Raw genomic sequence first — 14,449 nt, forward strand, 5'->3', positions numbered from 1 at the left:
CAGAACACATATAACACACAGAACACATATAACACACAGAACACACAGAACACACAGAACACATATAACACACAGAACACACAGAACACATATAACACACAGAACACACAGAACACACAGAACACATATAACACATAGAACACATATAATACACAGAACACATATAACACACAGAACACATATAACACACAGAACACATATAACACACATATCACACACAGCGGCAGCGTAGCCTAGTGGTTTGACCGTTGGACTAGTAACCGGAAGGTTGCGAGTTCAAACCCCCGAGCTGACAAGGTACAAATCTGTCGTTCTGCCCCTGAACAGGCAGTTAACCCACTGTTCCCAGGCCGTCATTGAAAATAAGAATGTGTTCTTAACTGACTTGCCTGGTTAAATAAAAGTACAATGAAAAAAAATATAACACACAGAACATACAGAACATACAGAACACACAGAACACATATAACACATATATCACACAGAACACATATATCACACAGAACACATATATCACACAGAACACATATAACACACAGAACACATATAACACACAGAACACATATATCACACAGAACACATATATCACACAGAACACATATAACACACAGAACATACAGAACACATATAACACACAGAACACATATAACACATAGAACACATATAACACACATATCACACAGAACACATATATCACACAGAACACATATAACACACAGAACACATATAACACACAGAACACATATAACACACAGAACACACAGAACACATATAACACACAGAACACATATAACACACAGAACACACAGAACACATATAACACACAGAACAAACAGAACACACAGAACACATATAACACACATATCACACACAACACATATATCACACAGAACACATATAACACACAGAACATACAGAACACATATAACACACAGAACACATATAACACACATATCACACGCAACACATATAACACACAGAACACATATATCACACAGAACACACAGAACACATATATCACACAGAACAGACAGAACACATAACACATATATCACACAGAACACACAGAACACACATAACACACAGAACACATATATCACACAGAACACACAGAACACATATAACACACAGAACACACAGAACACATTTAACACACAGAACACTTATAACACACAGAACACATATAACACACAGAACACATAGAACACATATATCACACAGAACACACAGAACACATATATCACACAGAACACACAGAACACATATAACACACAGAACACACAGAACACATTTAACATACAGAACACTTATAACACACAGAACACATATAACACACATAACACATATAACACACAGAACACATATATCACACAGAACACACAGAACACATATAACACACAGAACACACAGAAAACACAGAACACATATAACACCCAGAACACATATAACACACAGAACACACAGAACACATATATCACACAGAACACATATATCACACAGAACACATATAACACACAGAACACATATAACACACAGAACACATATAACACACAGAACACATATAACACACAGAACACACAGAACACATATAACACACAGAACACACAGAACACATATAACACACATATCACACACAACACATATATCACACAGAACACATATAACACACAGAACACACAGAACACATATAACACACATATCACACACAACACATATAACACACAGAACACATATAATACACAGAACACATATAACACACAGAACATACAGAACACATATAACACACAGAACACATATAACACACATATCACACACAACACATATAACACACAGAACACATATATCACACAGAACACACAGAACACATATATCACACAGAACACACAGAACACATAACACATATATCACACAGAACACACAGAAGACACATAACACACAGAACACATATATCACACAGAACACACAGAACACATTTAACACACATAACACTTATAACACACAGAACACATATAACACACAGAACACATATAACACACAGAACACATATATCACACAGAACACACAGAACACATATAACACACAGAACACACAGAAAATACAGAACACATATAACACCCAGAACACATATAACACATATAACACACAGAACACATATATCATACAGAACACATAAATCACACAGAACACATATAACACACAGAACACACAGAACACACAGAACACATATAACACACAGAACACATATAACACACAGAACACATATAACACATATATCACACAGAACACACAGAACACACAGAACACATATAACACACAGAACACACAGAACACATATAACACACAGAACACATATAACACACAGAACACATATAACACACAGAACACATATAACACACAGAACACACAGAACACATATAACACACAGAACACACAGAACACACATAACACACAGAACACACAGAACACATATAACACACAGAACACATATAACACACAGAACACACAGAACACATACAATCCACAGAACACATATAACACACAGAACACATATAATACACAGAACACATATAACACACAGAACACACAGAACACACAGAACATACAGAACAAATATAACACACAGAACACATATTAAACACAGAACACATATAACTCACAGAACACACAGAACACATATAACACACAGAACACACAGCACACACAGAACACACATAACACACAGAACACACAGAACACACAGAACACATATAACACACAGAACACACAGAACACATATAACACACAGAACACACAGAACACACAGAACACACAGAACACATATAACACACAGAACACATATAACTCACAGAACACATATAACACACAGAACACACAGAACACATATAACACACAGAACTCACAGAACACACAGAACACACAGAACACATATAACACACAGAACACACAGAACAAACAGAACACATAGAACACATATAACACACAGAACACATATAACTCACAGAACACATATAACACACAGAACACACAGAACACATATAACACACAGAACACATATAACACACAGAACACATATAACACACAGAACACATATAACACTTATAATTACACATATAATTACAATTTGGCAGATTAACACTGGCGTGATAAATGAGCAGATGATGATGTGCAAGTAGAGATACTGGTGTGAAAAAGAGCAGAAAAGTAAATAAAATAAAAAACAGTATGGGGATGAGGTAGGTAGATTGGGTGGGCTATTTACAGATGGACTATGTACAGCTGCAGTGATCGGTTAGCTGCTCAGATAGTTGATGATTAAAGTTGGTGAGGGAAATAAAAGTCTCCAACTTCAGTGATGTTTGCATTTCGTTCCAGTCACTGGCAGCAGAGAACTGGAAGGAACGGCGGCCAAATGAGGTGTTGGCTTTGGGGATGATCAGTGAGATATACCTGCTGGAACGTGTGCTACGGGTGGGTGTGGTTATCGTGACCAGTGAACTGAGATAAGGCAGAGCTTTACCTAGCATAGACTTATAAATGACCTGGTGCCAGTGGGTCTGGCGACGAATATGTAGCGAGGACCAGCCGACTAGAGCATATACAGTGGGGCAAAAAAGTATTTAGTCAGCCACCAATTGTTCAAGTTCTCCCACTTAAAAAGACGAGAGAGGCCTGTAATTTTCGTCATAGGTACACTTCAACTATGACAGACAAAATGAGAAAAAGAAAATCCTGAAAATCACACTGTAGGATTTTTAATGAATTTATTTGCAAATGATGGTGGAAAATAAGTATTATTATTTGAATAAGTATTATACAGAGTCCCAAAACTTTCTGGAGTTACAGGATGCTAATTTCTATTTGAAAAAGCTAGCCTTTGCTAGCTTTGACTGCATGTATTGGTTCCTGACTTCCCTGAAAAGTTGCATATAGCGTGTGGACTATTCAGTGCTACATGATGTTTTTGTGCGGGTCGAGGGCAGTCAGGTGTGAAGTGAACCTGTATCTGTTCTTAGTTCTACATGTTTGTTGAAAGGTGCACACTTATTTAAAGAACAAAGAACTTTTTGGAGTTACAGGATGCAAATTTCTGCCTGTAGAAGCTGGCCTTTGCTTTGCTGACTGACTGCCTGTATTGGTTCCTGACTTCCCTGAACAGTTGCATATCGCGGGGACTATTCGATGCTATTGCAGTCCGCCACAGGATGTTTTTGTGCTGGTCGAGGGCAGTCAGGTCTGGAGTGAACCAAGGGCTATATCTGTTCTTAGTTCTGCATTTTTTGAACGGAGCATGCTTATCTAAAATGGTGAGGAAGTTACTTTTAAAGAATGACCAGGCACCCTCGACTGGTGGGATTTGGTCAATATCCTTCCAGGATACCCGGGCCAGGTCGTTTAGAAAGGCCTGCTCGCAGAAGTGTTTTAGGGAGCGTTTGACAGTGATGAGGGGTGGTCGTTTGAGGCAGTGATCCCTGAGATCCTGATTGAAAACACACATTAACACACATATTAACACACTACCTATTCATATAAGTATTTATTCATCATCAACATATTCATATTGTAATGAAACAGCGGGGAGCAGGTCTTGAACCCTCGACCTTCGAGCCCGAGGTCCGTCGCGCTATCGACTGTGCCGCAAAAGCTCGTGCGGCAGGGTCGATTTCCGCGCTTATAAACCCAGGGTCGTTACAATATTACGCTTCTACGTCTGTGTACAGGGAAGTATTATTTGTAAGACGTAAGAGAAAATATATCAGCTTATAGTTAAATTATTATGACGTTCTTTCCAATGCAAAAAGTGTAGTAACTATTGTTTCCAAACTGCGTAACCCACTCCAGTCAGTAGATGGCGATGAGCGTCTTTCAGGTGATGCTTCTTGCGTGACGTATAATGGACTGGACGGGACGCTTCTTCAGGAACAACAACACGGATACTATTTCAACCATCTCGGTAGCTTGCTAGCCAACATAAAACTTACAGATTGACGTTTTAGACCATGTTTGTGTACATTCGGCAAACCCAGTGTTTAAAACACATGTCAGCTGACGTATCAACTGGTTAACTTTAATCTAATTTGCCTTTTCAATTTGCAAACCTGTTAAATATTGATACTGAGCCTAGCACTCGGCTAGTCGCTAATGCTAACTAGCTAGTTAACTAACATCCCGACCATGAGTTCACTAAACTACTATTCCCCTGCTAAGGAAGAGGATGTCTGCTGTACGAAGAAAGAAGCTCTAGAGATGAACATTGTCGTGAAAGAAGAAGAAGAGGTGGATATTACAGTGAAAGAAGAGAATGAACCTTTTAGAGAAGAAGAGGATGCTATCTCAATAAAGGTGAAGGAGGAAGACGTTTTGGGAGTGAAAGAGGAGACAGAATATCAGATTAACACCAGTGAGTACTGTCTTAAAAACAGGGCCACAAACTATGCCGTTGTTGAACTAATGTGTGGTTTTAAAGTGGCATTCTACTGAAGTACTACCCTTGAATATGTTGTTCAGTACTGTAGGAATTGTTAAAGGGTCAATCTGCCATTGGTTCATATATTTGAGGGACTTTTAAATTAGATGTGTTGAATTCTCCATGTGGTCTACATTAAAGTTCCCCTCATCTAATATAACAGGCTTTTAAAATTCAATATTGGTGCATCATTTCTACTTAAAATATCAAAGGGACGCAAAAGGCACCCATTTCGCGGAACGACCCTTTTACATTTGCATTTTAGGCCCTGTTTAGAGCGACTAATGCCTCGTCTAAGACCCTATGATTTTAATAGACAGTCATAAGTTAACTATCTGTTTGATGTTCTCATTCACACAGGAGAGAGACATGACTATTATGGATCCTCTGGGGAGCCTCAACAACATCCTGATGCTGATGAGACAGAGAAGAGTCTCTCCAGATCAGAACACCAGATGGTACAGCTTGGTCTGGTCTAGCATACAGCTTGCTCTATCTGGGTCTGGGCTGGGTTTCTGTAAAGGCACTTCATGACAACAGTGACATCAGCATCCATAATGATATGTGTCTGTGTCCCCTCTTTATGGTTACCAGGACAACGCTAGCCCTTCCGCACTCCCGGAGTCCCGGTGTCGTGCCTCTCCCGGTAGCAACTTACTGCTGGGTATGAAGAGGTTGTCTGTGCAGCTGGTGGACTGCAGGAAAACAACGGGGCTGAGTGGAACTGTGAGAGGAGGAGAAGAGAAGAAAGGATCAGATTTGACACATCAAAGTAAGTGCTGTAGTTTAGTTTGAACAAATTAAATAGATCTGCCATCTAGTATGTTACCAGGTATATTTCCACTACAGTAGACAGAGTTCTGTTAGTTGTTACCAGGACAACCAGCAGAGTTCTGTTAGTTGACATGAAGATGGACTGGTATCTGTTACCAGGTATATTTCCACCACAGTAGACAGAGTTGTGTTAGGTGTTACCAGGACAACCAGCAGAGTTCTGTTAGTTGACATGAAGATGGACTGGTATCTGTTACCAGGTATATTTCCACCACAGTAGACAGAGTTCTGTTAGTTGTTACCAGGACAACCAGCAGAGTTCTGTTAGTTGACATGAAGATGGACTGGTATCTGTTACCAGGTATATTTCCACCACAGTAGACAGAGTTGTGTTAGTTGTTACCAGGACAACCAGCAGAGTTGTGTTAGGTTCTAAATAAACAAACAGAGTAAATAAACTCAGGGACGGTTAGTAAAGCTTAAACCAAGTTTAAATCACCCATTGGGTCTTACAGCTGCATGAGACAAGCAACCTATTCACACCAGCGCTGGTATTTAACTCTTCCAAGGCTGAGTCTCCTCCTCACATATGGTCAGACCAATACCTCTCTGTTGCTCGGCAGAACTGTAGTGATGACTGTTCTTTCTCACGTCATCTGACCTCATCCTTGAATTCCTTAATCCTCCCTAACTCAGAGCTGTCCTGTTGACTCGTACCGGTCTGTGACCCCACCCCTCCTTTCCATATGATCCCTGATGTCAATAACATGTTCTGACAGTATTTACACGTCCGGCACCTTCTCTCTCTCCCGCCGTGACATCATCAAGGATGTTTGAAGTTTATAGGTCAAAACCCATCAGTTGACATGAAGATAGACTGCAAAAATATTTCCTTAAAATCATGATGGATGTTACAACGCCTGTCCCATTTCCTTAAAATCATGATGGATGTTACATTGCCTGTCCCATTTCCTTAAAATCATGATGGATATTACAACGCCTGTCCCATTTCCTTAAAATCATAATGAATGTTACATTGCCTGTCCCATTTCCTTAAAATCATGATGGATGTTACATTGCCTGTCCCATTTCCTTAAAATCATGATGGATATTACAACGCCTGTCCCATTTACTTAAAATCATAATGAATGTTACATTGCCTGTCCCATTTCCTTAAAATCATGATGGATGTTACATTGCCTGTCCCATTTCCTTAAAATCATGATGGATGTTACAACGCCTGTCCCATTTCCTTAAAATCATAATGAATGTTACAACGCCTGTCCCATTTCCTTAAAATCATAATGAATGTTACATTGCCTGTCCCATTTCCTTAAAATCATAATGAATGTTACATTGCCTGTCCCATTTCCTTAAAATCATAATGAATGTTACATTGCCTGTCCCATTTCCTTAAAATCATAATGGATGTTACATTGCCTGTCCCATTTCCTTAAAATCATGATGGATATTACAACGCCTGTCCCATTTCCTTAAAATCATAATGAATGTTACATTGCCTGTCCCATTTCCTTAAAATCATGATGGATGTTACATTGCCTGTCCCATTTCCTTAAAATCATGATGGATATTACAACGCCTGTCCCATTTACTTAAAATCATAATGAATGTTACATTGCCTGTCCCATTTCCTTAAAATCATGATGGATGTTACATTGCCTGTCCCATTTCCTTAAAATCATGATGGATGTTACAACGCCTGTCCCATTTCCTTAAAATCATAATGAATGTTACATTGCCTGTCCCATTTCCTTAAAATCATAATGAATGTTACAACGCCTGTCCCATTTCCTTAAAATCTTAATGAATGTTACAACGCCTGTCCCATTTCCTTAAAATCATAATGAATGTTACATTGCCTGTCCCATTTCCTTAAAATCATAATGAATGTTACATTGCCTGTCCCATTTCCTTAAAATCATAATGAATGTTACATTGCCTGTCCCATTTCCTTAAAATCATAATGAATGTTACATTGCCTGTCCCATTTCCTTAAAATCATAATGAATGTTACATTGCCTGTCCCATTTCCTTAAAATCATGATGGATATTACAACGCCTGTCCCATTTCCTTAAAATCATAATGAATGTTACATTGCCTGTCCCATTTCCTTAAAATCATAATGAATGTTACATTGCCTGTCCCATTTCCTTAAAACCATGATGAATGTTACATTGCCTGTCCCATTTCCTTAAAATCATAATGAATGTTACAATGCCTGTCCCATTTCCTTAAAATCATAATGAATGTTACATTGCCTGTCCCATTTCCTTAAAATCATAATGAATGTTACATTGCCTGTCCCATTTCCTTAAAATCATAATGAATGTTACATTGCCTGTCCCATTTCCTTAAAATCATAATGAATGTTACATTGCCTGTCCCATTTCCTTAAAATCATAATGAATGTTACATTGCCTGTCCCATTTCCTTAAAATCATAATGAATGTTACATTGCCTGTCCCATTTCCTTAAAATCATAATGAATGTTACATTGCCTGTCCCATTTCCTTAAAATCATAATGAATGTTACATTGCCTGTCCCATTTCCTTAAAATCATGATGGATATTACAACGCCTGTCCCATTTCCTTAAAATCATAATGAATGTTACATTGCCTGTCCCATTTCCTTAAAATCATAATGAATGTTACATTGCCTGTCCCATTTCCTTAAAATCATAATGAATGTTACATTGCCTGTCCCATTTCCTTAAAATCATGATGGATGTTACATTGCCTGTCCCATTTCCTTAAAATCATGATGGATATTACAACGCCTGTCCCATTTCCTTAAAATCATAATGAATGTTACATTGCCTGTCCCATTTCCTTAAAATCATAATGAATGTTACATTGCCTGTCCCATTTCCTTAAAATCATAATGAATGTTACATTGCCTGTCCCATTTCCTTAAAATCACGATGGATGTTACATTGCCTGTCCCATTTCCTTAAAATCATGATGGATATTACAACGCCTGTCCCATTTCCTTAAAATCATAATGAATGTTACATTGCCTGTCCCATTTCCTTAAAATCATAATGAATGTTACAACGCCTGTCCCATTTCCTTAAAATCATAATGAATGTTACATTGCCTGTCCCATTTCCTTAGAATCATAATGAATGTTACATTGCCTGTCCCATTTCCTTAAAATCATAATGAATGTTACATTGCCTGTCCCATTTCCTTAAAATCATAATGAATGTTACATTGCCTGTCCCATTTCCTTAAAATCATGATGAATGTTACATTGCCTGTCCCATTTCCTTAAAATCATGATGGATGTTACATTGCCTGTCCCATTTCCTTAAAATCATAATGAATGTTACATTGCCTGTCCCATTTCCTTAAAATCATGATGGATATTACAACGCCTGTCCCATTTCCTTAAAATCATAATGAATGTTACATTGCCTGTCCCATTTCCTTAAAATCATAATGAATGTTACATTGCCTGTCCCATTTCCTTAAAATCATAATGAATGTTACATTACCTGTCCCATTTCCTTAAAATCATGATGGATGTTACATTGCCTGTCCCATTTCCTTAAAATCATGATGGATATTACAACGCCTGTCCCATTTCCTTAAAATCATAATGAATGTTACATTGCCTGTCCCATTTCCTTAAAATCATAATGAATGTTACATTGCCTGTCCCATTTCCTTAAAATCATAATGAATGTTACATTGCCTGTCCCATTTCCTTAAAATCACGATGGATGTTACATTGCCTGTCCCATTTCCTTAAAATCATGATGGATATTACAACGCCTGTCCCATTTCCTTAAAATCATAATGAATGTTACATTGCCTGTCCCATTTCCTTAAAATCATAATGAATGTTACAACGCCTGTCCCATTTCCTTAAAATCATAATGAATGTTACATTGCCTGTCCCATTTCCTTAGAATCATAATGAATGTTACATTGCCTGTCCCATTTCCTTAAAATCATAATGAATGTTACATTGCCTGTCCCATTTCCTTAAAATCATAATGAATGTTACATTGCCTGTCCCATTTCCTTAAAATCATGATGAATGTTACATTGCCTGTCCCATTTCTTTAAAATCATGATGAATGTTACATTGCCTGTCCCATTTCCTTAAAATCATAATGAATGTTACATTGCCTGTCCCATTTCATTAAAATCATAATGAATGTTACATTGCCTGTCCCATTTCCTTAAAATCATAATGAATGTTACATTGCCTGTCCCATTTCCTTAGAAAAGAGCTTGTTTTACGGCGCTTGTTTTATTGCAATATTGCAGTTTTTTAACAAGTTCTGTAGATCAGATGTTAATGAAGCAATACAGACCACATTGAAGTGTCTGGAGTTTAGTTTGCCTGTTCTACAGTCTGGTAAAGATACGGGGGTGAAATGGGACAGGCGTTGTAACATCCATCATGATTTTAAGGAAATGGGACAGGTGATGTAACATCCATCATGATTTTAAGGAAATGGGACAGGCGATGTAACATCCATGATTCTAAAAGCCATGAAATATGATTGAATGAAATGCTTTTCTTGTGAGACTTGGACAAAATGTATTCAATTTCCTACTCTAAACAGGTCAAATTAACTCCAACATACAGACTTTAAAGACCATTGTTTCATTTGGAAATGACTCACTTTATTTGTAACTGACGCCGGTGTGCTACTAACAGTTTAGTTTCCTCCTCTGTCCCCATACTGGACTCAAACTACTGATCCTCTACTTCTCAACACATGTGACCGCTTTCCTTGACAATGAACCGATGGAGCGATACAACGTCTGTGACGTTTCAAGCTAGCTGTGGAGTTTTTCTTCGTTTTCACTATTTTATAAATTGTAGAATAGTAGTGAAGACATCAAAACTATGAAATAACACTTATGGAATCATACAGTAACCAAAAGTGTTAAACAAATTATTCAAAGTAGCCACCCTTTGCCTTGCACACTCTTGGCCTTCTCTCAACCAGCTTCATGAGGAAGTCACCTGGAATGCATTTCAATTAACAGAGTTACCGTGCTTCTACACCTGCATTGCTTGCTGTTTGGGGTTTTAGGCTGGGTTTCTGTACAGCACTTTGAGATATCAGCTGATGTACGAAGGGCTATATAAATAAATTTGATTTGATTTGATTTGAACAGATGTGCCTTGGTAATTTGTGGAATTTCTTTCCTTCTTAATGCGTTTGAACCAATCAGTTGTGTTGTGACAAGGTAGGGTGGTGTATAGAAGACCAAGTCCATATTATGGCAAGAACAGTTCAAATAAGCAAAGAGAAACGACAGTCCATCATTACTTTTAAGACATGAAGGTCAATCAGGAAAATTACGAACTTCGAAAGTTTCTTCAAGTACAGTCGCCAAAAGAAATCAAGTGCTATGATGAAACTGGCTCTCATGAGGACCTCCACAGGAAAGGAAGACCCAGAGTTACCTCTGCTGCAAAGGATCATTTTGAAGGTCAGTCAATACTCAAGAACTTTCAAGAACTTTGAAAGTTTCTTCAAGTGCAGTCGCAAAAACCATCAAGGACTATGATGAAACTGAAACTGTCTCTCATGAGGACCGCCACAGGAAAGGAAGACCCAGACTTACCTCTGCTGCAGAGGATGAGTTCATTAGAGTTACCAGGCTCTCATGAGGACCGCCACAGGAAAGGAAGACCCAGAGTTACCTCTGCTGCAGAGGATGAGTTCATTAGAGTTACCTGGCTCTCATGAGGACCGCCACAGGAAAGGAAGACCCAGAGTTACCTCTACTGCAGAGGATGAGTTCATTAGAGTTACCAGGCTCTCATGAGGACCGCCACAGGAAAGGAAGACCCAGAGTTACCTCTACTGCAGAGGATGAGTTCATTAGAGTTACCAGGCTCTCATGAGGACCGCCACAGGAAAGGAAGACCCAGAGTTACCTCTGCTGCAGAGGATGAGTTCATTAGGGTTACCAGGCTCTCATGAGGACCGCCACAGGAAAGGAAGACCCAGAGTTACCTCTGCTGCAGAGGATGAGTTCATTAGAGTTACCAGGCTCTCATGAGGACCGCCACAGGAAAGGAAGACCCAGAGTTACCTCTACTGCAGAGGATAAGTTCATTAGAGTTACCAGGCTCTCATGAGGACCGCCACAGGAAAGGAAGACCCAGAGTTACCTCTACTGCAGAGGATGAGTTCATTAGAGTTACCAGGCTCTCATGAGGACCGCCACAGGAAAGGAAGACCCAGAGTTACCTCTACTGCAGAGGATAAGTTCATTAGAGTTACCAGGCTCTCATGAGGACCGCCACAGGAAAGGAAGACCCAGAGTTACCTCTACTGCAGAGGATAAGTTCATTAGAGTTACCAGGCTCTCATGAGGACCGCCACAGGAAAGGAAGACCCAGAGTTACCTCTGCTGCAGAGGATGAGTTCATTAGAGTTACCAGGCTCTCATGAGGACCGCCACAGGAAAGGAAGACCCAGAGTTACCTCTGCTGCAGAGGATGAGTTCATTAGAGTTACCAGGCTCAGATAGTACAGCCCAAAGTAAAGCTTCAAAGTTCAAGTAACAGACACATTCTCAACAACATCTGTTCAGAGGAGACTGCGTGAATCAGGCCTTCATGGTCGAATTGCTGCAAAGAAACCACTACTAAATCAAATCAAATGTATTTATATAGCCCTTCGTACATCAGCTGATATCTCAAAGTGCTGTACAGAAACCCAGCCTAAAACCCCAAACAGCAAGCAATGCAGGTGTAGAAGCACGGTGGCTAGGAAAAACTCCCTAGAAAGGCCAATACCTAGGAAGAAACCTAGAGAGGAACCAGGCTATGTGGGGTGGCCAGTCCTCTTCTGGCTGTGCCGGGTGGAGATTATAACAGAACATGGCCAAAATGTTCAAATGTTCATAAATGACCAGCATGGTCGAATAATAATAAGGCAGAACAGTTGAAACTGGAGCAGCAGCACAGTCAGGTGGAAGTTGAAACTGGAGCAGCAGCATGGCCAGGTGGACTGGGGACAGCAAGGAGTCATCATGTCAGGTAGTCCTGGGGCATGGTCCTAGGGCTCAGGTCCTCCGAGAGAGAGAAAGAAAGAGAGAAGGAGAGAATTAGAGAACGCACACTTAGATTCACACAGGACACCGAATAGGACAGGAGAAGTACTCCAGATATAACAAACTGACCCCAGCCCCCCGACACATAAACTACTGCAGCATAAATACTGGAGGCTGAGACAGGAGGGGTCAGGAGACACTGTGGCCCCATCCGAGGACACCCCCGGACAGGGCCAAACAGGAAGGATATAACCCCACCCACTTTGCCAAAGCACAGCCCCCACACCACTAGAGGGATATCTTCAACCACCAACTTACCATCCTGAGACAAGGCTGAGTATAGCCCACAAAGATCTCCGCCACGGCACAACCCAAGGGGGGGGGCGCCAACCCAGACAGGATGACCACAACAGTGAATCAACCCACTCAGGTGACGCACCCCCTCCAGGGACGGCATGAGAGAGCCCCAGCAAGCCAGTGACTCAGCCCCTGTAATAGGGTTAGAGGCAGAGAATCCCAGTGGAAAGAGGGGAACCGGCCAGGCAGAGACAGCAAGGGCGGTTCGTTGCTCCAGAGCCTTTCCGTTCACCTTCCCACTCCTGGGCCAGACTACACTCAATCATATGACCCACTGAAGAGATGAGTCTTCAGTAAAGACTTAAAGGTTGAGACCGAGTTTGCGTCTCTGACATGGGTAGGCAGACCGTTCCATAAAAATGGAGCTCTATAGGAGAAAGCCCTGCCTCCAGCTGTTTGCTTAGAAATTCTAGGGACAATTAGGAGGCCTGCGTCTTGTGACCGTAGCGTACGTGTAGGTATGTACGGCAGGACCAAATCAGAGAGATAGGTAGGAGCAAGCCCATGTAATGCTTTGTAGGTTAGCAGTAAAACCTTGAAATCAGCCCTTGCTTTGACAGGAAGCCAGTGTAGAGAGGCTAGCACTGGAGTAATATGATTACATTTTTTGGTTCTAGTCAGGATTCTAGCAGCCGTATTTAGCACTAACTGAAGTTTATTTAGTGCTTTATCCGGGTAGCCGGAAAATAGAGCATTGCAGTAGTCTAACCTAGAAGTGACAAAAGCATGGATAAATTTTTCTGCATCATTTTTGGACAGAAAGTTTCTGATTTTTGCAATGTTACGTAGATGGAAA

The 14,449-nt window shown here is 40.1% G+C and overlaps 1 pseudogene; it reads left to right on the forward strand.

Moving 5' to 3' along the window:
* The first annotated feature begins 4,901 nt into the window (after window positions 1-4,901).
* LOC116363901 (zinc finger protein 271-like) overlaps window positions 4,902-14,449 on the forward strand; it is a 28,753-nt pseudogene continuing 19,205 nt past the window's right edge.

The sequence above is a fragment of the Oncorhynchus kisutch genome, unplaced genomic scaffold (genome assembly GCF_002021735.2).
Source record: "Oncorhynchus kisutch isolate 150728-3 unplaced genomic scaffold, Okis_V2 scaffold964, whole genome shotgun sequence".
Lineage (NCBI taxonomy): Eukaryota > Metazoa > Chordata > Actinopteri > Salmoniformes > Salmonidae > Oncorhynchus > Oncorhynchus kisutch.